This window comes from Phyllostomus discolor (assembly GCF_004126475.2).
Source record: "Phyllostomus discolor isolate MPI-MPIP mPhyDis1 chromosome 15 unlocalized genomic scaffold, mPhyDis1.pri.v3 mPhyDis1_scaffold_12, whole genome shotgun sequence".
NCBI classification, from domain to species: domain Eukaryota; kingdom Metazoa; phylum Chordata; class Mammalia; order Chiroptera; family Phyllostomidae; genus Phyllostomus; species Phyllostomus discolor.
Window position 1 is genome coordinate 39,046 of NW_023397490.1, and position 22,577 is coordinate 61,622.

At 45.1% G+C, this 22,577-nt stretch overlaps 1 pseudogene; it reads left to right on the forward strand.

The window, feature by feature from the left end:
* The first annotated feature begins 9,258 nt into the window (after positions 1 to 9,258).
* Positions 9,259 to 21,913, forward strand: LOC118498619 (annotated as a pseudogene).
* The last annotated feature ends 664 nt before the right edge of the window (positions 21,914 to 22,577 follow it).

A 22,577-nucleotide genomic window follows, 5' to 3' on the forward strand; every position in this document is an offset into this window, starting at 1 on the left:
ATTCTCCATCTAAATGTATGAATGTCAATACCTTAAGAAACATTGTGAATCTTCAGGTGGACACTTCTCTGTATTACTGTGTGAGAAACTCAGAGAAATAAAGTCAGTGTGAGCCTAGACACACACCTCAGTGTGCGAACCAAAAGGGCTGAACTGCAGGGTGCGCTCAGGAGTCCAGAGGGCAAAGTGACAAACAGCCCAGTCAGTGTAACAAAGAGATTGACCAGCCATGACCACTTGTCTGGGTCCCCTGTTCCTGCCTCAGAACATGATTGTGTTCCTGGGGAATGACTGTCAAGTTTCCCCATTGTCCTGCCCTTGGGGTTCTTGGCTCTGACCTCTGAGAATGGGGACCTGTGGTCTGTAGGGAGGTGTGGCCCTCCTCACATATCCACTGTGTTGGCTACACTGACTAATCAAGGTTCAGACTCTTCCCAGGATGTACCAGTACACGTTTCACTGTGGCCTCTGTAGTTTCCAGGTGTTGGGAGGACAGAAACCCACAAGATCTGTCAACATCAACTCTTCACTTCAATCACGTATGCGTCTGTTGTGTTGTCAATGCAGGTCACTCACTAGGATCAGGTCAGTGTAGGGGCCCTGATGACAGAGTAGGGACAAGGGAGAAGGGAGCCCTGGAGTTCATCCTGTGTACATCATCTGTGTGTGTATGTGTGTGTGTGTGTGTGTGTGTGTCTGTGTGTCTGTGTGTGTGTGTGCGCTTGCATGTGTGAATTACTGATCAGCAGATGTGCATTGATATTAGGGCCTCAAGAAGAGGAACCTGGGGACATGAGAGGCCCCCTAACCCCCAAGGACTTCTGAGCTTCGTGGTATTGGTTTAGTCAGTGCATCTGGTGGCTTCAGTGAAGGTGCTGTCTGATGGATTCATAGACCCCAGGCTTGGTGGCTCCCCATTGGGTCATGGGAGTTTAGTAAGGTGACTTCTCTGTGCCCAGAGATGTAACAGCACAATATGTCCTTGAGGGAGAATCCTGAAGTCAGGGTTCTGAATCCAATTCTAGAAAAGCGATGCAGAGATGTCCATTCACTGTAGACCAGAAAGGACCCACCTCTGCAGGGTCTGCCATTGGCATTGGAGGTTGTGCAGGACCCACAAGCTCAGGGCCGTTGCCCAAGAATAAGTGCAGAGGGAGCTGGGGAGGCCCTGGGTCTTTCTCTTTTCATGATACCATATAAAACAAGATTTAGATATGAGTTGACTGTAAATATCCTATTTTATCAGAGAATTTACCAAATTCGATGAGACATGAGAGCTGGACTAAAGAGTTATTTCTAATGCTTCTTTATACTTGAATTGTGAGGATCTGGGAGAAAGGATAGCTATATTAACTCACTTGGTCCAGCTTTTGTAGGCACACTGATCAAGGGATAAGATTCAGGTTTTAAATTCAGAACTCGTCCAGATTTTCTCTCAGTCACTTAAATGTGGGCTCACAATTAGGAGCACGCTGTGGTGGCCTGTTCTTTAGTGTGAGGAGCTAAGTCAGCACAGAGCTCAGGGGCCCAGCAGGGGACACACATCCTGCAACACTGATTAGACATGCAGCCTCAGACTCCCATGGTCCTTGTGCCCCCCACCTTCTGTCAGGTGGGGTCAAGTCTTCAGCTATGAAAAGGCCTGCCTCATGAATATGCAAATTAGAAGAAGTGGACTATGTTAAATATGAGTCTCTCTGCACCCTGAGAGCATCGCCCACAGCCACACTGTCCCATGTACCAATCTTAGAGAGCACAGCACCTCACCATGGACTGGAGCTGGAGAGCCTTCTTCCTGGTGGCAGTGGCTACAGGTAAGGGGTTCCCCAGACTCTAGGTTGAGGAGGGGCCAGAAAGAGTGAAAGGGGATTTCTAACCACTGTTGCCCCCTCTCCACAGGTGTCCACTCTGAGGTGCAGCTGGTGCAGTCTGGGTCTGAGGCGAGGAAGCCTGGGGCCTCAGTGAAGATCTCCTGTAAGGCTTCTGGGTACACCTTCACAGATGGATATATGCACTGGGTTTGACAGACCCAAGAACAAGAGCTTGAGTGGATGGGAAGGATTGATCCTGAAAATAGTAAAACAATTTACAACCAGAAGTTCCATGGCAGAGTCACCATAACTGCAGATACATCCACCAACACAGCCTACATGCAGCTGAGCAACCTGAGAACTGAGGATACAGCCGTGTATTACTGTGCAAGAGACACAGTGAGGGAGAGTCAGAGTGAGCCCAGACACAAACGTCCTTGGGGGAGGCAGAAGTGTTGGGCTCCAGGCGGCCCTGAGGTTCCACAGACCACATTTAAGAAACCCAGGGGCAGGTGTGGGCCTGGGAAGGAAGGAAGGGGCTTTCTATTGTGAGCAGGAGTTTCCTCTCAGAGCTCTCAGCTGCATCCAGGGACAGTTCTTCCTTCTTTGCTGCAAATCTAGTTTCTCAGATTTTCAGTGCAGAAAATAAACAGGGATGTAACACAGTCCATTTGCAGGAAACACATCAGCAGGGACTGAGGACATCTCTTTCACCAAGTCCCTCTGTGTCTTGCTATCCTTTCTTGGAAAAAAAAAAGAATCAGTTTCTTAGGATATTAAATAAATACTTAATATGCATCTCATTAATCTGCCCAGGGTGTTTGCTCCAGAACAACAAACACTATGTTCCTACAAAAGTATATGCAAATATTATAGCCTCTTTGTGTTGGAAGTTACAAACATCCCACATGCCGTTCTTATTTTAAAATGAGCAAGTTGGGGCCCTGGCTGGTGTGTCAGTGGACTGAGCCCCAGACTGCAAACTGAAAGGTCACTGGTGTGATTCTCAGTCAGGGCACATGCTTGGATTATGAGCCAGGGCTGCAATCAGGGACACACAGAAAGCAACTGACTGATGGAGCTGAGCAGCCTGAGAGCCAAGGACATGTCCCTGTATCACTGTGCTGCATACACAGTGAGGGAGAGTCGGGGTGAGCCCAGAGTGGACCATGCTCTCTCACAGAATGTTCCTCTCCCTCTCTTTCTCACTCCATTCACCTTTCTCCAAAGTAAAATTTAAAAACTAAAATAAACCAACTGGGGAATAGCTGCAAAATGGAATTCTACTCAGCAATGAAAATAACAATCAGCTGATACAGGTATTGGCACAGGTGGTCTCAGTGATCACTCAGAGTGGAAGAAGCTGGGCTCACAGACTAAAGTTCCATTCCCAGGTGTCCACAAGGAGACTCCAGGATGACAGTGATTGGCTGGGCTTCCTGCTCCTTTCTCTCTTTCCCAGGTGGGAAGCTGTACTCTGTGCAGAATGACAGTTTCCTCATTGTTAGCAGGTCCCTGGGGGATGGGTAGCACCACACATGGAAGCAAACACCTCCAGGCTCCTGTGAATACACAATGTCCATGAGCAGGTTGGATATTGTCCTGATAGCAGTGGGCTCCTCCATCTGCCTTCATTCTCGGGTCTCTGCCACCAGCACAGGACTTCAGCTGACACTCCACTGATCCCCATCTCCTACAGTCACCTTTCACCACACCCAGGCTTGGAGTGCATTCACATACTTCTGGAATAAAATTAATTTAAATTAGTAGTATAAGTGGACTCCTTCAACATTTGCCTTCCCATGGCAGCTTTATTTCACAGATATAAATTATATTGTGACTTGTGGCAGAATTTCCTCTGCTTTAAGCTTGACTATGTGAGTATCATCCATGCACCCCCTGATGGACACTGAGGTGGGTTCATTTATTGACTGCAGTGAATCATGCTGCAATGAACAAGGCAGTGCAAATGCTTCTTCTAAGTCCTGGTGTTTATTATTGAATTAACACCTAGAAGCTGCATGGCTCAATCATGCAGGATTTTCAAATGTTGAGGGGAGGGGAGAACCTACATCTTGTTTTCCATGTGGCAGCAAAATTTGATCCTACCATCCTGAGTGTGCAAGTGTTCTCTTTTTCCACATGCTCACCAACACTTGATCAGGTTCACTTTCATTTTCTGTCCTTTCACAAAAAACTTTCTTGCCAGGGTGAGGTGATTTCCTCCTGGGTCTTTGATCTGGAGTTCCTGAGGACTAAGGGTCTGCTTGTAAGGCTGCAGATAGATTAATTCATTTTTGGGTCAGTGTGGTTGTGATTGTCTTTATTTGATTCTTTTTTTGGTTTGTGTTACCTATCCTCAGTTACCGTTATGATTCTGAGGTCTGCCCACAATTTCCTATTAGGTTCTAACAAGCAATCAGGGTTGTTTTAAATTCAGTGTTGGGCAATCTCAATACCTGAGTCCCATGGGAATGCCATTAGGAAGTATATCCATTAGGACCTGGTCTTGCTCTTTGTTATTCCCATACTTTCTAGTATAGCCAGAGCTGCCAGAAAGGACAGTAGCCACAAGTGTCCTTTTGTGCTGTTTTGTGGGTAATTACTTTGCACTTGTAACTAATTAACTCCACTGGAACAGGAGTTCCCTCATCTTCCCACTAGACCTTCACTGTGGACATCTCTTTGAATCAGTCAGGGCTGCTTCTGGAGACTTTGGTTGTCATGAAGACCTTTGTAGAAGTTTATTTCTGCCATGAGCTCTAGAGATTTCAACTTACCCAGGGACTTCTTGATTGCTCTCCCTCCTTGGGGTGGGACAGCATATTCTGAACTCCCCACATAGCATTTCTCTGCTCCTGCTGGTCCAGATGCATCTCACCCCCATGATGATAGGATGGTTCTTAGTGTGGAGGTGGAATTGGGTCAGCATCATTCTCAGACCTAGGAATGAGCCTTATTTTTACACAGGGATGGACCCAGGGCTGGGCTGTGTCCTTGCAGAGTTCCCTGCATCCCAGTGCCTCTGAGATTATTCTGTAAATGTTGTAGATTTACATGAACTGACTTTATACTGGCTCCACATCACAGACTCAACAAAATAAGGTTAGAGTGAGTAGGTCTTATTAGAAAGGATGTAAACTCAGGCGGCACATTATGTTGCATCTTTGAAAGGAAGATGCTTGATCTAAAGGAATGATTCACAGCATTGTCAATGTGCAGACAGACACCCCCCTGTATTATACTGTGAGAGACTTAGAGAAATAGAGAGGGTGCAGTCTCAGACAAACCCCTCCCTGTGCAAAGACAAAAGAGCTTAACTGCATGGGATGGTCAGGACTCTGAGGGAGGAAGTTAAAAGCAACCTGGTCACTGTACTGCAGGGACTCTGACCAGCCAGGGACAATTTTCTGCACTTCCACTTCTTTAGGCAACTCTTGCTTCTTCTACAAGGGAAATTCCCATCCAGTGTTCTCCATGGTCTTACCTTAATGTCTCCTGACTGAGATCTCTCCAAATGGGGACCTGTAGCTGTGGGTCAATGAGATCTCTCCCAAATGTTGGGTCAGGGTTGGCTACAGTGACTGGACAAGGGTCCCCTAGTTCTGACCCACCCTAGGACAAACCAGAGCTCTTCACACTGTGAACTCTTCAGGTTCCAGGTGCTAGGAGAACAGGAAACCACAAGGGCGAGTGCTCTCCACTGTTCACATCAATCATATTTCCTTTTGGTCTGTTGTTAAAGCAGGTAACTCACCAGGTTCAGCTGAATATGGGGACCTGTGGGTGTGCTAGGAAGTACAGAGAAGGGAGATCTGGGGTTCAGTACCATGAACATTACCACAGTATGCATGTGATTTATTGAGCAGGAAAAGGGCAGTGTGATTTATATCAAATGCAGGGGTACTGAGACAGGACCTCAAAGCACAGGAACCTGAGGACTTCAGAAGCTCCCAAAGCTCCTGAGAGCTTCAGGAGATGTGGGAGTTGGCTGAGTTAATGCATCTTAACGCTCCAAGGAAGGAGCTCCCTGGTAGCTTCAAAGATCCCTGTGTATGTGGTTCCCTGAAGAGTTGTTGGGGTTTAGAAACACCAGTTCTTCACCTAGAGATGTTAAAGCAGAAGGTGTCCCTGAGGGAGCGTTCTTAAGTCAGGTCTCTGACTTTACTTTTGGACTACAGACAATTAGATGCTCATGTCCTGTGACCTCAGAGGGGACCCTCTCCTGCAGGGCACAGACTGCACAACAGTGGGCATGAGGAACCTATGGCCTCAGAGCTTCTGCCTTAGGGACAGGTGCAGAGGAAGCTGGGGGGCGGGTTCCTGTAAGGCCTGTGTCCTATTTTCCTGAAAACAACTATAAGAGTTGGACCTGAGATGACTGTAAATATCCTATGGTATCAGATAATTTACCACCTGATGCACATGGGATCCACAGTCAACAGGGCTATTTCTATGCTTTCTTTATATCTGAATAACAAGGATCTGGGGTCAGGGGTGGTTAGTAACTCACTAGGTGCAACATTTTGGAGACACACTGATCTAGGAATAAGACATTTAGCATTAACGTCTAGAACTCATCCAGGTTGTCTCCATGTCCCTCAAATGTGGATTCACAATGAAGACCATGTCCTATGGGGACTTGTTACTTGGTTGGATGAGCTATATCTGCACAGAGTTCAGGAACCTGACAGAGGAAATATGTTCTGCAAAAGTAATTGAGATTTGGACCCTTTGTCTTCTCAACATGACCCTGTGTCTTCTCCCTTCTCTGAGGTGGGGTTAACTCTTCAGCTATGTAACACTCGGCCTCAGGAATATGAAAATGAAAAGAGGTAGACTAAGTCCCCTGTGGATATTTTTGAGCCCTGGAAACACCATCCATAGCAGTAACCTCCCCCACAGAAGTTCTGAATGCACAGCCCCTCCATGGGACTGGAGCCGGTTACCATTCTTCCTGCTGGCACTAGATACAAATAAGGGAATCATCAGTGCCAAGGTTGAGGAGGGAATCAGGGGAAGTAAATGGAATATTTGACCCACTCCTGTCTCTTCTCCACAGGTCTCCATACCCAGGTGCAGCTGCTGCAGCATATGGTTGGGGTGAAGAAGCCTAGGGCTGCAGTTAAGTTCTTTGGCAAGGCTTCTAGATACACCTTCATAAGCCGCTGACTGCACCAGGACAAGGAATTCAGTAAATGGGACAAACTGACACTGGTAATAGTGAAATCAAGGTCACACAGAAGTTCGATGGCAGACTGACCATGACCACAGGCATGTCTTCAAGCACAGCCTACAGGGAGCTGAGCAGTCTGAGAGCCAAGGTCATGCCCAGTTATTACTGAGCAAGAGACACAGTGTGATGACCCACATCCTGAATGTGTCCCAAACTCTAAGAAGTGGGGAATATGGGCTGAGCTGAAGAGCTCACAAAGTGATGGGCCTCGTGACTTCCTCACACACAGTCAGGGTTTGAGACCAGGATGCATGCTGTCATGGGCACATCAGAAATTCAGGGAAGGGTTTTGGGGTATCATATGCACTCCAAGGAAGAGACATGGGAATTGCACCTGAAAATACCTTTGTTGTTTGTTCTGATTTTGCAGGAGGCACATTGAGAGCCTCCTAATCCTCTGAATGAAGCAGTTCATCAGAGTTCCAACTGGGAATCATTGGTCAGGGCCATCTTTGAGGATTTGAACTGCAGTGTCTCCTAGTAAGTTCCAAGTCCTAAGTTCCCTTATTTCTGAACAGTAGAGATGTTCTTGGGGAAAAATAAGTACAGGAACGTCAAAGAGTAATTTATATGTTCTTGTCTCTGGCCAAGCATCACACAGATGATACTGTAGCAGCAAATACAAAGGTTGGTAGATGTGCCAGGTTCCAGCACAGCCTATGACATCATAGTGTTTTTTTCTGTCCTCTATCAGGGAGAGATCCTGAGAAGGCTACTATCTCACACCACAGTTTTGTGAGTGTCCCTGTTTCTGGTGCTGTACTTATGTCATCACATGGCAGGGAGGAGTGTGGAGACAATGTTGACAATGGAAGTCCCACATCCAATCTGTGCTAAGTTCTTATGACAACTGAACCAATCACATACCAAGCACTGCCATCTACACACATTTGTTCTTGGGCAGTCTGGCGGCGATAGTGAACATGTCAGCTGAAACAAGGTTCAATCACCATCTATGGTATTTCATCCCCATGTGTGGAGTTCTTTTTTCCACTTTTCACATTGATACATTCAGTGCATCTGGTTCAAGTTCAGTAGATGTGCACCAAATATGACTTTAGTGACAGAATCCAGTGGCCACATGCAGATGTGAATAGAGGCAGTGACAGACAAGGGAGACATTTTTTTTAATTAACCATTGAAGAACCACCAGGCCCACCTTACTCCTCTCCAGCACCCTGATTAGAGCTATGCCACATGTCCATGTACACACAGATCCTGATGGAGAGCATCAGCCTGCACCACCACTGAGAAAGTTTCAATATAAAGTTAGATCCAACAGCTCCGGTAATAGGTGGTTATTTTAATGATTTATCCATCCTGTTATCAATGGGTTAAGAAAAATTATGCTCTTCATATCAATTATGAATTTCTTTGTATGTTATTTTCTATTGGTGGTTTAAATCAAGTATTTCAAAATCAAATTTCTAATATGTCAAACTACTTACTCCTCAAATTATACTTACAATCTCTACAAAGCAGACCTAGTAGTGACTGAGTTTCTTCTGCATCCCCAGTGTTTGAACCTGGTTTTACCACAGACAAAAAAGAATGAGGCAGTGAGGCTGCTACACACTCAGCACCAAACTCTACTGAGTGAACATGACCTGGGATCTCTGTCTGCTTCTTCTCTGTAGAGGTCACACTTCTGTCTCCCAATGATCCACACAGATGCTCCACCTCCTTATGCACTGGGTTTATAAACTCTAGGTACACACTCTGTACTCAGTTCATATTCTGATTGCTTTGCAGGAGAAATAGGTTCGGGTGGAAATGTCCATCTCCTGAACTCAAATCTCCTGCACTTTTAGTTTTCCCTGAGCTCACGGGGGTTGAACTTTTTGGTGAGTCATTTACTGGTGACATTCAAAGGCAACTCTCATTTCAAATCCCTCTATTTTATGAAAATGTACATTCTTAGCTCATATGCCTATCATCTGGAGCTGTTGAGGAAGTTGAGACATTATAAATTCAAATGTGGGGAGTAATTCTCATCAGATAAGGCCCTTGGAAAAGGGACACTCTGGGTCCATGTTCTTCATGTTACTGCCCAGCCCAAGACCCACCTATATTGTAGGAGGACATGCAAATAAGTTCCCTCTGCTCATGAAAAGCAGCCCACCCCTGACCCTGCAGCCTTGAGGCAGGTCAGAGCCCAGGATTTTCAGGTGTTTACAGCCCCTACTCAGCACAGAACACAAACCTCTCAACATGGAGTTTGGTATAATCTTGGTTTTACTTGTTGCAATTTTAAAAGGTCACTTATGGAAAATGAGAGACCCTGAGTATGTGAGTGGATATGACTGATAGAGACAGTGGACAGGTGACAGTTTCCTGACCTAGCATCTTTGTGTTTGCAGGTGTCCAGTGCAAGGTGCAGCTGTTGGAGTCTTGGGGAGGATTAGTGTAGCCTGGGGGGTCTCTGAGACTCTCCTGTGCAGCCTCTGGATTCACTGTAAGTAGCCACAATATAAGCTGGATCCACCAGGCTCCAGGGAAGGTGCTGGAGTGAGTCTCATGCATGAGTGTTAGTGGTGGAATGTACTATGCCAACTCTGTGAAGGACTGATTCACCATCTCCAGAGACAATGCTAAGAATGAGCTCAGCCCTGGCTGGCGTAGCTCAGTGGATTGAGCGTGGACTGGGAACCAAAGTGCCCCAGGTTCGATTCCCAGCCAGGGTACATGCCTGGGTTGCAGGCCATAACCCCCAGCAACCGCACATTGATGTTTCTCTATCTCTCTGTCTATCTCCCTCCCTTCCCCTCTAAAAATAAACAAATATTTTTTTTAAATGAGCTCTACCTGAAAATGAACAGGATAAGTGCCAAAGACTTGTCCTTACATAACTGTGCAAGTGACACAGTGAGAGGAGGTCAGTGTGAGCCCAGACACAAACCTCCATGCAGGATACAGGAGTGGGAAGCTGGAGAAAGTCAGGACCCCAGGGGGCTCTTAGGGCACACTGAGCTCAGGGATCAGCTTAGGAGCTGCTGTAGATGCAGTTTAAGGCCCTGTTTCATGGAAGGTGTGGGGTTAACTCTCCATACAGATGTTTCCTTCTTGAAGGGAGAAGTTTCCCTCCCTTCAAGATTCTGTGCTGACCTCCTATGTATCTGAATTGAAGAGGCTTGTTGTCACCAGAGGAACACATTCCCGTATGCTCCAAAGCCAGTCTCACATTTGCTTTCTCCTATCCTAATGCATCATCAGTGAACCGTGAAACCTTCTGACCTACATCAGCTGATTCCAACCAGAGGGTTTGCAGGATCCAAGAGTGCAGCAGTCCCCTGTAGCTCAGAGTCCAAACCAGCCAGCAGAAGGACACATGCATGCTGGACAGCAGGCACCAGAGGTATATGAACCCAATGTCCAGGGAAAAAAACTCTGGTGGTGATGGTGTTTGACTCCATGTCTATGACACCAATAAGAATTGGCATGATATGGAGGTAGAGGTACTCCCCATTATCCCTTGGCATGAATATCTAGGGTGATGATGTCACACACAGAGAGCGTCTATATAAAAGTTTTTCAATTAATTGATGAGTCTACTGAGAACAGATCATACTTTTCAGTAGCTCAGGGATCATTGCATAGTGTCAGGTAAGGCGCCTGATTCAGGTTCTTATTGGTGAAAAGAGTCCTGCACATGGGAGGGGTCTGTGTGGTTTCTATCCCCACCTGCACCAGACTAGGTAGATTCCCCACTTTCACTTCAGATTCCCCATGTGTGTGCACAGGAGGACAGACAGGGGTGAACTTTAATATGTCAGCACCAAATATCAAAAACTAGAGCCTGACTACTTGTTCCACTGAACACCTAGAAAACAGGAGTGAGAATGCAGATCTACCCACCATTAGGGTTAGAAAACAATTTTAGTCCTTAAAATGACAATACTGGTTATTTTTAAGAAATAAGGGAAACTAATAATACATTATATGACATAATATTTCAAAGTCTAGGGTCGAAGCTGTCTACAAGGCCCTCAGTTTGTTCTGAAAGACTTGGGTCCCTGTTCTGCTCCCAAAGATGAGAACTTTCCATGTCATTATGAGGATTTTCCATTTGGGGAGCTCTACTCCATGGGAGTAGCCTTCCATCTGGGTGGAATTGTGATTTGATTCATTTGTTATTGGTATGAGATGGTGTTTGTGTCACTCAAAAGCTCTACCTTGGGGCGAGTGTCCTTCCTAAGGTGGATCTCTCATGAATGGAATCAAGGTCTTTATAACAGAGGACAGGGGAAGCTGCCTTGCTCCACCCACCCTCTGACATAATAGCAAGAAAACAGCTGTTTAGGAGCTAGGTTCTTACCAGGCATCAAATCTGCCAGCATCTATTCTTGGATTTCCCACCTCTAGATCTTTAAGAAACAAATTTCTGTTGTTAGCCAATGACCCACTCCACAGTGCTTTGCTAAAGCCTCCAGGATGGATTAGGGTTGTAGTTTAACATGACCACAAAGGCTGACCCCCTGGAGATTCACTGCCATATGTGGGGTAAAAAGTACACCATGGGTTTCCTTCGAGTGATGTTCAAGGGCAGTTTTTCTCTGGTCTTTTCTTACACACAAACATTCTTCAGGTTGAAGGTCATAGTAGGCTCCTAAACACATGCAGCAGGAAAGAAGCGTTAGAAGTGGATATAATTCATGAACCCTTGTATTACTTGCCACATAAGCATGGAGCCATGCCCAGACTTCACTGGATGTAAGATCCATAAGTTCATGGTCATCCAAGTCACCATCTCATAAGGGCATCTCTGATGTTTTTGAAAGTGTGAACATTAACACAATTCAGAAGGAACATTGTACAAGGAAGTTTGAGGCTTCACTTAAGTTTTATCATTTTGACTAAGAATGTCATTTTTTCTAACTCCCCAGAGACTGTATATAATAACTACAGTGTGGCATTTGAATGATGGTAACCCCTTACCGAATAACCATTATAGTGTTGTGTGTACTTCAGTCACTTGATGTCACAGTCAGTAAGCCAATGGGGAAGAGGTTGAGCATGGAGGGTGCTCAGGTGAGTTAAAATGTTTTATACATATCCATACCTTTCTGACACACTCTCTTGACTCTGATGCACTCTCAGTGCACAGATCAGCATTGGGCAGGGATTCGGTCTTAAAAGTACAAAGAACAGCCCTTTCAGTGCCCACTGCCCTCAGTCCTGGGAAGATGATGATGGAGATGAGCTTTTCTCTGTGAGTCAACACATGGGCAAGGTTGCACAGGCCGTTTATTCTGAGCTGAAGAGCATGAAAGAGTGTGCAGGCACAATATCAGTGTGAGGTAAATTGTATTAAACTGAACAGTGGTAGAAATTAGCAACAACAACTCTACAACATGCAGACTAACCAGCATGTTATAAAATTGTCCACTATCACAATGAGTGTCCTTGTCTTTCTGAGCCGAGTGGGCACCCTCAACCATGGACTTCACTTCTCTGTCCATAAGGGGAGGAGCTCATGCCAGTGGAGTGCTTCATGTGCTGATAACCCAAGCCCTGGCACAGTTCCTGCACCTTTGGGAGGGCTGCCTCAGCCCCCTGAAACTCAGGTCTCTACAGTTTACATCTACTGCTTAATTTAACACACAGTAACCATCATGAACTTTGGGCTGAGCTAGGCACTTGATCTGATTGTTTTTCCTGTAATATTATGAAAAATCTGGGGATTGAGTTTCTGTGGGTGCCATTCTTAGCGAGAATAACTTGTCTGCTAAAGTCCAAAATGACTTACTGCTGATGGAGTCTAGGGGGTAACTCAGACAGCTTGTGAATATTTGAGACTCTGCTCTAGTGGCTCTGGATTCATATTCTGTGACTATTATATAACCTGGACCTGCCACCCTCCAGGAGAAAGCTGGAGTGGGTAGCTGTTAACAGAAAAAAAGCAAACCATCACACTACAGAGTACACTGCATCCATGAAAGACAGTTTCACAATCTCAAGAGACGATTCCAAAACCACCACCTACCTGCGAATAAGAGCCGAGGGCCCTGTATAAGAGCCCTGTATTACTGCACAAGAGACACACAGAGGGGAAAGCAGTGTGAGCCCAGACACAATTCTTTGGCAGGAGAAGCTACATGTGAAAGGGGGTGCCAAGGGCCCATAGGTTCTGCAGGAGCTGGGCACATGGAGGTTAAGGAATAGTTCCATCTCTGGCCCAGGAGCTTCCTCTCCATCTGACACTGAACATGCAGATCCTAAGAAAGTGATCACCACCATGAGTTTATGTGGATGTGCTGCCTCTAACTCAATGCACTAGTCAGACTCATGCCATCTCTGCTTGAGGAACTCTTCCCTTAAATAGCTTTATTGTGACAGTTGGTGTTTGTTTTAGTTACTGGATCACAAGGTGTGATCCAGAGATCTGGCTGAAATTATTTCTTTTTTATAGTGTGTTTGCAGTTGAACTTAGCCTTTGAACTGATGTCTCAGAAAGGCTAATTTCAACAATATGGATGGGCACCTTACACTCCATGGAAGGACTGAGTGGAACAAACAGTGAAAGAGAGAAAATTTAGCCCTTCCCCCTTTTTCCTGGAATCTGGAACTGGAAAACAGATCTTCTCCTGCCCTGGGCACCTAGGTCCTCAGCATTCAGACCAGGCTTAGTTAAGAAAGCAGCTCTCCTGTGTCTGCTGCCTTTAACCCTAGCTCATGGGCATTTGGGGTGCCTCATAGTCATGATGACAGAATCAACTATTTATAAATGAAAATACACATATTGTGGGAAGTTTCTCTGGAGAACCAGGACAAATGATATCATAACACGCAGTGTGTTAAAGTTTTCCCATCAGAGCTCTTTCAAGAGTTAGCATGAAACAGTGCCAGGCACATGCTGAGCCAAGTAGAGGAATAGGAAATCCTTCTGCAAGTCAGTCACGCTTTGACAGAATCAGGGAAGGAAACTGGCTCACAACTTTATTTTTTTTATGTGGCAGGAGAGAGGACTTCTGCTTAGAGTGGCTTCTGTGATTTCAATCTCCCATTGGCATCTAAGGGGAGACCACACTTTCTTATGGGATTCCCTGTGTGGGGCAGACGGAGAAGAGGCAGGAATGAATGCCCCATCAGTTGTCAGCAGTGAAACACAAAATGAAATAGAGTCTCTCTACCTATTCCATCTAATACCTGTAAACAAGGAGCAGATGTAAGATAAGGAGACATTATGTGTGGACAACTACCATATGTAAAGAAAATGAAAACTATGATTATAAGTAAGAAAATGGTGATGGAGATGAAAAAGACGACGACGATGATGATGATGAGCTGACAAAGGGATGTTGGTCCTATGAAACTATAGCTCCTCATATGGACACACCATCACCATGGCTCCTCCAATCAGGAGTGTCTTCTCTTCCCTGTAACTGGTGACACTTTTCATAAATGGAGCCCAAATGAATTAGAAGCTCACGTGATTCATGCTGAAACCAGGTCAGTAAAAAGGTCAGTAAAAAGGTCAGTAAAAATACCAAAAGTGCCCATGTCTGATCACCTGGAACCCGTGATACTGCTGCCTTATTTAATAGATACACTGTGAAAATGTGTATGTGTGTTACAAGGCATCCCTCTCCACCCCTGTGCAATTACATGTTCCTTATTTCTCTTGATCTGTACCTGTAGAATTCCAACGTTTCTCTTTCTAATTAACTTCTGTATCTAGTTATTTAGGTATTCTCTAGAATGACATAATCTGTCTCTATCATACCTTGTATTTTCTTCTAGGTTTTCACATAAAAAGTCTTTACACCCATATGTCTAGTAACTGAATTCATGAAAATGGGGCATATTCTTGTATGTGAATCAGAGAAAGTCCAGCATCCTTCGCTTACTGAGTCACAAAGTCACTCCCAGATTGTCGGTAATTTTCCCAGCAGGTACCAGAGCCTATTCTACTCCCTATGGCTGCTGCATCAAACAAACATGGACAACGGATGCTGACAATTTTCTGGGGATTTTTTTTTTTGTAAAAACACACAATAGAGAACCCCATAAAATGTTGATAACTTATAAATGGTTACATTAAATAAGTTTGACCCAAACAAAGAGTCATTCAGCCAATAAAAACAAAACAAAACAAAAAATGAGAAAATGAAGCATCTATTTCTGCATTATAGTTCTGATGGAAGAATTATTCACTAATTGTTTAATAAAAAATGTTTGTTTATGTATTGAGCACATTATATGGCATGTGGGAGAGCCCAGCATCCTTGGACCACAGTGCCCATCTCCAGAAGCTGGGACAGTGGAGACTGGGAGTGAGGATTTCCTGTCAGGGTTCAAGTTCCCTTTTCTGTAAACATATCTGTGCTATAAAGTTCCCCTCATTTCCCTTCTTCTGAACCCCAAATTCACAGAAAGAACAAGGCTGGCACCACTCAGTGTTATGGAACCATTTGCTGAGTAAGCCCATGACCTTTTTAAACATGACTATTAGTTTACTCTTCTGAGCTTATGCCCCTAGTACTGGGAGCTACTGGAAAAGCAAGAGCAGAACTGGCCCACAGCTGCAGGCAAAACATAACGTTGGAGTGAACTGCAGTTTAAGCAAAACCAACTGGAACCTCCTGTATTGCAACACCACCAACATCTCAGGGCCATACAACTGTAACCCACACCCTAGTTTTTTAAACCCCAAGTCCCTACAGCATACTGCTGAGTATGGCTCCACACTTAAAACCTTGCCCTCCCTGAGAAAGTGAATAAAACTTAACTCTCTTCATTTTAGTCTCTTTCAAAATTCATTCACAGACTATGTACTAGTCACCCTAACAAATACAAGACTGAGAAAACAGGTCAGTTAATCCACTTCCACTATCACTTCCACATATGAAGAATTTTGAGTTGTGCACATACATAATCATTGTTCTCAATTTTAGTTCTTTCTGCGTGTGAAACTATGATTATTTCTGATGGGATTAGTCTCAAGTCTGAAATGTGCCATAGGCTCTCTCTCATAAGGAAGGTATCTGCACAGGGGCATGTAATCACACTGAGAAAACTTCCCGTGTCTAGAACCAAGAATGCTGAGGCTGTCTCTGCTTTGGAGGGAGTTTCTCAGATCCAAATGATGTCAAATATGTAGAAAATATGATACTGAAAATGACTCTGTTTTTTCAAAACTTTTTATGACAAAGTAAAACTTAATTGTATCTAAATGATGATGTAAAAGTTTGGAAATTTTGAATATATTAGAATTTGGGATTCAGAAACTGACTGAAAAAGTCTAATAAATATGTTTTAAGGTTGTGTGTGTTTTTTAATGAACCAAGATAGGGTTCATTAAAGAAAATATGTAAAATTGTCATTGCTAAAGTTAACTCCATTACTGCCATGAAATAGTCCATTCAGAGAATAAAAGCCAAACATGAAGAATACCCTCCAAATCCCACATCTGATGGAAGAGAGTGTTTACTCCACATTAAGAACATTATGTGCTCTATGGGAGAGCCCAGCACCCTCCTACCACAGGGACAAGCCTACCACAGGAAAAGGGACACAGGGAGCCTGGGAGAGAGGGCTACATGGCAGGGTTGAAGCTCTCTTTCTTGTGCACAAATCTTTGCACAAATTTTCCTCATTAACCTGCCTCTGCACATCAACATCACTGACAACTCTAGACTGAGAAAACAAATCAATTAAACCACTGCTATAAACTTTTCAACACAGCGAAATTCTCCATTGTCCCCATGCATAATTACTATTGTTATTTCTAAACATTTATCCATGTAAAAATGTGACTATTTCTCCTGTATTCAGTTTAGGGTCTCTGTAATATGCCATGGGTGTGCAAAAGGAAAGATATTGCAAAGGAAAGTGTGGACACAATCAAAGTCTTCTAAAAAAAATCACAAGTCTCACTTGTCTTTGTTCAAGTATCTCAGATAAAAATAGCTCCAAAGAAAAATAAAATGCAATATTGAAAATGGTTTGATTTTGTTTTTAATTTTTACACCATATTAGACACTGTTTACCTTTCAAATTGCTATTATACAACTTTGGGCCACTGGCTGGTGTGGATCAGTGGATTGATTACTGGACTGGGAACTAAGGGATCACTGGTTTGATTCCCAGCCAGGGTACATGCCTGTGTTGTGAGCCAGAAACACGGTGGGGGGTGCTCCAATGCAACCACACATTGATGTTCATCTTCCTTTCTTTCTATCTCCCTTACCCTGTCTAAAGTTAAATGAATAAAATATTTAAAAATAAAAAAATGGTAATGATATACATCTATATGTGTTGGATTACATAGACTATCTGAATGAATGGCAATCCCATTTGAATCTGTTTGAAAGATACATGAGAATTTATAAAGGCCCCCTATTCAACTAGTCCACCGTTTCTTCTTATGCTCAGAAAGGTGAGGCTGTCCTTTGATCATATTCCAGTGTGTCTCATAACAGAGGGGATCCTCTATCTATGACACACATTGTGAGTGAGTTCAAGTGAAGAGGTGTTCCCATTGAGGTCCCAGAATTATCAGGTACCTGACCTCAGTCTCACCTCACTGGTATGAGAAAGGTTGCCTCATACGCAAATTTCTCTCCCAGTTCCAGGGTTAATTTCCCCCTGGACTGTGGATGATCTCAGCTCTCTCCTCAATTAGAGCTGAAGTCTCTTGGGAAGGCAGAGTTGTAATCTAGAAGATGAGACTGCTGGGTCTCCTCCTGTGACCAATGAGAGTCCACCAGGGTCAGTGTCTCAGATGACACACAGGGTTTTAAGGGAAGGTGGTAATTGAATGCTACTGACAGAGGCTGATTGCCCTTGTTCCCAATGCTCTGTCTCAGGTGCAGCTGCAGGAGTCTGGTCCAGGTCTGGTGAAGCCCTCGCAGAACCTCTCCGGCATCTCTGTATTCTCATTAATGAGATATCCTGTGCACTGGAATGGCACAGCTCCAGGGAAGGGTGTGCAGCGGGTCGGTGCTATAAATAGTGGTGGAAGCACAAAATCAAACCCAATGCTGAAATCTTGACTCAGCATCATTAGGTACACCTCCAATACCCGAATTTATTTAACACTGGACAGCCTAAGAAACAAGTCGTGTATTACTGTGTGAGACACACAGTGAGGGGAAGTCAGCATGAGCTCAGACTCAAACCGCCTTGGAGGAGACAAGAGGGCTGGGCTGGGCTGTAGGGTCATTCAGGACACCAGGGGGTATGCAGTTTCTACCAAACATAGTGAATACCACTAGGGGGAGTTGTGTAATTTGGCAGTTAATAAGGTACTTTGGGAGCAGGATTTTCCTCTCAAAACTCTCAGCTCCGACTCTTTCACCTTCTTCCCTCTTCTCTGTGAATCTGTTTCCTCATATTCTCACTGCAGACCATACATGAGGAGGTTACACTATCCACTTGCAGATGGCATATCATTATGACTGCGGATCTCTTCTCCACCGAGTCCCTCTGTGTCCTGTTATTCTTTATTGAAAAAGTGAATCGCAATTTCTTGTGAAATTATATTTAACATGAGTTCTTCACATACCTCTAGGAGCACTTGCTCTAGAAGAACAAATTCTCTGCTCATGCACATATACATACAGATATTTAAGCTTCTTTATTTGAATAATAATCTATAAAAACCCATATGTCCTTATAATTTTAGAGTAAGAAACTAGGGAACATCCATGGATGCAATTCTAATCAGCAGTGACAATGATGATCAGCTGATACAGACATTAATTCAGGTGACTCTCAATGATCACTCAGTGTGGAGGTGGCCAGGCTCAGAGACAACAAAGTGGTACGTGCTGGTGCTCACAGGGCCACTGCAGATAACAGTGCTTGGCTGGGTTTTCCATCACTTTCTCTTTGTTCCAACGTGGGAAGCCGCACTGTGTGAAGACTGACTGTTCCCTGGTTCTCAGCAGGTCCTGGTACATGGGTGGCTCCACACAGGGAAACAAACACCTCCAGACTCCTGTGTATGCACATTGTCCAAGACTAGTTCCGATGTTGTTCTGACAGCAGCTGACTCCTCCAGGTGCCTCCATCTTTGGTTCTCCCACAGGCACAGGGTTCCAGGGCAGCTGACACTCCTCTGATTCCCATCACCTTCAAGGCCTCTCACCACACCCAGTCCTCCAGCACTTCCACACACTGGTGGAAATGGCATCACCTTCATGGGGATTGATCTGGAACTCTACTTCATGGATGATTTCCAGCTCTTTTCCTGACAGAACTCTGAGGCAGGTTATTCACCTGCTGATAGGGACAAAGATGGGTGCACTCCACACTCAGTAAGGAGCTCAGTGATCAGATCTCAATACATGGAAGCTAGTGACTCCATGACCATCTGTCCAGGTGGGTGAACCCTGTGACACAAGTACAGGTAAGGCCGTCAGCAAACCCGAGTCCCATGGGTGCTGTGCCAAGGATAAGGCCACCATGCTAGGAGTGGGGTTATTGGACAGAGGGAGTCCAGTCATTTGGTGGCAGCTGTTTTGACCTCAAACTAAGCAGCCAGAAGCTTGGTCCTGAATGAAGGACACTGAACTCTTCTCCTCTGGAAAGGGGATCTTGTGGCCAGTGGGTGTCACCTTGGAGTGTGTGCTCTTGAACACACCTGTCTTTAATGCATTTGCTGCACTAGTATGGGGAAGGGAGGGTGTGTCTTTGTGTATGTAGTCTAGCTGTTCCCACTGTTGATATCTTTTCTGGACTAAATTCTTCTTCATCATCCATGTTCCAGTAGGACCATCCCCAGTCATGGTAGGACCTTTAAAAGCAGTTTCTTCATCCTGACTCTGACAGAAGCCCTTGTACCTCATCATGCCCTCACACTGGATGTGAAGCCCAGTCTGTCCTTTCGTGCTGTGGTGAGAAGTCTACATGAGATCTACTCTTGGCACAAGCCAAATACACATGACTCTTGATAGCCCTAGGTGCAGTGATGGACAACTGACCTATGGAACCTAACCACCTGCGTCACAGGGTGTTTCTTCCCTGAGAAAGCTGCTCCCCATGGTCCCACACCAGCTCCAAGCAACCACCAGGCTGCCTTTTTCTGGTGCTTCTGCACTGCATGAATTCCCAATGTGTGAGCAAACATTTGGTATTTCCTCAACTGTGGTCACTTCACTCAGCATGATGTCCTCAAGTTAGGTCTATGTAGTTGCTCCCAGCATGATATCCTTTTAATTATTGTAATTATACTGAAAAGTTAAAAAAAATACAAGTGAGGAGCAACCAGTGTTCATCTGAGAACACAAAGAAATGCCCACTGAGGTGTATGGATAAGGAAGAATCCTTAATTTTGCTGTGACTGGGTTGAAGGCAAGGGGTGTTTGTGAGAAAGGGAGAGATGCAGTTACAGGACTAGTGGGGAGGAACTTCTATCATAGCAGACAAGCTGAGTTTGTCTTTACCTGCACATGGTGATGAAAATTCAGAAGTGTGTCTGTAATTTTCAGTCCTATAGTAAGGATGCTTTTTCCGTGGTTTCTGTGCAAACAGTTGTGTGAAGTGCAGTGCTGGGGGCCCAGCAAGCTGGTGACTGTGCTGAGTCCACACCATGTACAGGTTGGACAAGGAAGACGTGCCAAGATATTTGTCTGGAATGGCTGCTCCCACTCTTTTTTAACAAGGAGCAACCTGAGGAAATCAGAGTCCTCCAAACACACTCCCCTAAGATCTTCACGGCTCAGGGATGTTTGCTGTGTCAGTGAATCTGGCAGGTCCATGGAAGGGCTTCCTGGTGGTTGCACAGAGCCCTGGCTATGAGGTTACCCACAGAGTCCCAGGGGTTTAGTAAGGTCAGATCTCTTTGTCCAGAGAATTGAAGCACACAGTGTCCCTGAGGGAGTTTCTGGAAGTCAGGGCCCAACATTGACATCTGGAGTAGAGATGCTGAGATGTTCATGCTGTTTGAGCCATGACAGGAGCCTCCCCAGCATCATGCACAGCTGGCATCCAGGAGTGGGTGGGACTCATAACCTCAGAGCCCCTGCCCCAGGAGCAATTGCATGGGGAGCTGGGAAGGGATTTCCTGTGAGGATCTGTGTCTTTTTATTTTCATGAAAACATCTAAAATAAGGTTTGTTCATGTAGTGACTATACATATCCTGTTGTATCAGGGTATTCACCGAACTCCATAATACATGAGAACCAGAGGCAATGGTATTTCTTGGGTGTCTTTATATTTGTATTGTAAGGTACGGGGAACAGGGATGGTTTCATTAACTAACTGGGTGGAGAATTTTGAATATACACTGATCTAGAATTAAGACATTCAGACATTGCAGCCAATAATTGGTCCAGGAGGTCTCCATGTCTCTAACAGTTGAGTGCACAATCACAAGGATGTCCTGTGGGAACTTGTTCGTCAGTGGGAGGGGCTACATCAGCACAGAGCTCAGAGATCTGCCAGGGGGCCCATATCCTACAACACTGTGTAGGACTTGGACCCTCAGACTCCCTTGGGTCATTGTCCTTGTTTCCTCTACCTTCTCTCAGGTGTGGCCAAGTCCTCAGCTATGAAACACTGTGCCCTATGCACATACAAATGAGAAGAGGTTAAATGTGGGTCTTTCTGTGCCTGGAGCATCACTCACAAACACTGTTCCCTAGAGGAGTTCTGATGGCACAGCCCTTCACCATAGACTGGAGCTGGAGAGGCCTCTTCCTGGTGGCAGTGACTACAGATAAGGAACTCTCCAGTCCATGGGTTCAGGGGGACTGAGAACATTGAAAGAGCATTTCCAGTCACTCCTGTCTCCTCTCCATAGTTGTCTACTCCCAGGTGCAGCTGGTGCTGTTGGGGGCTGAGGTGAGGAGACCTGAAGCCTCAGTGAATATCTTCTGGAAGGATTTTGGATATATGTTCATCAGACACTGGATTCACTAGATGCAAAAGGCCCTAGGACAAGGGCTTGAATAGATGGGGAGAATTACCCTGATGATAGTAAATGGAAGTACACACAGGAGTGCCAGGGCAGAGTCCTCATGAGTGTAGGCATTTCCATGAACACAGCCCACATGGGGCTGAGCAGTCTCAAAGCCAAGGACTTTGGCATGTATACTGTGTGAGGGACACAGTGTGATGACCCACATGCTGAGTGTGTCACAGACCATGATGGGTGGGACAGTTCAGCTGATCAGAGGACGTGACAGGGTGATGGGCCTCCTGTCTTCCTCACACATAGTCAGGATCTGAGAGATCAGGACTGATGCTGCCACAGGCACATCAGAAATTCTGGGAAGGTTCCAGTAGACCAGATACACAGCAGGGAAGAGGCAGAGAAGATGCTACAGAAAGGGCTCTGTTGCTTGATGTGATTGTGCAGGGGGCACATTTGGAGCCTCCGTGTCTTCTGACTGAAGTGTTTCTTTGAGGTGCCATCTGGGGATACTTAGTCAGGGTTACTGCACATTCACTTTTTTTTCCTGAAAACTTGAATTGCCCTTGGCGAACAATAAGTGCATGAAAGTAAATGAGGCTTTCTTTGTTCTTGCCTCTGGGCCAGTACCACACAGATGACATTCTGGCAACAAAGTCCAGGTTCCAGCAC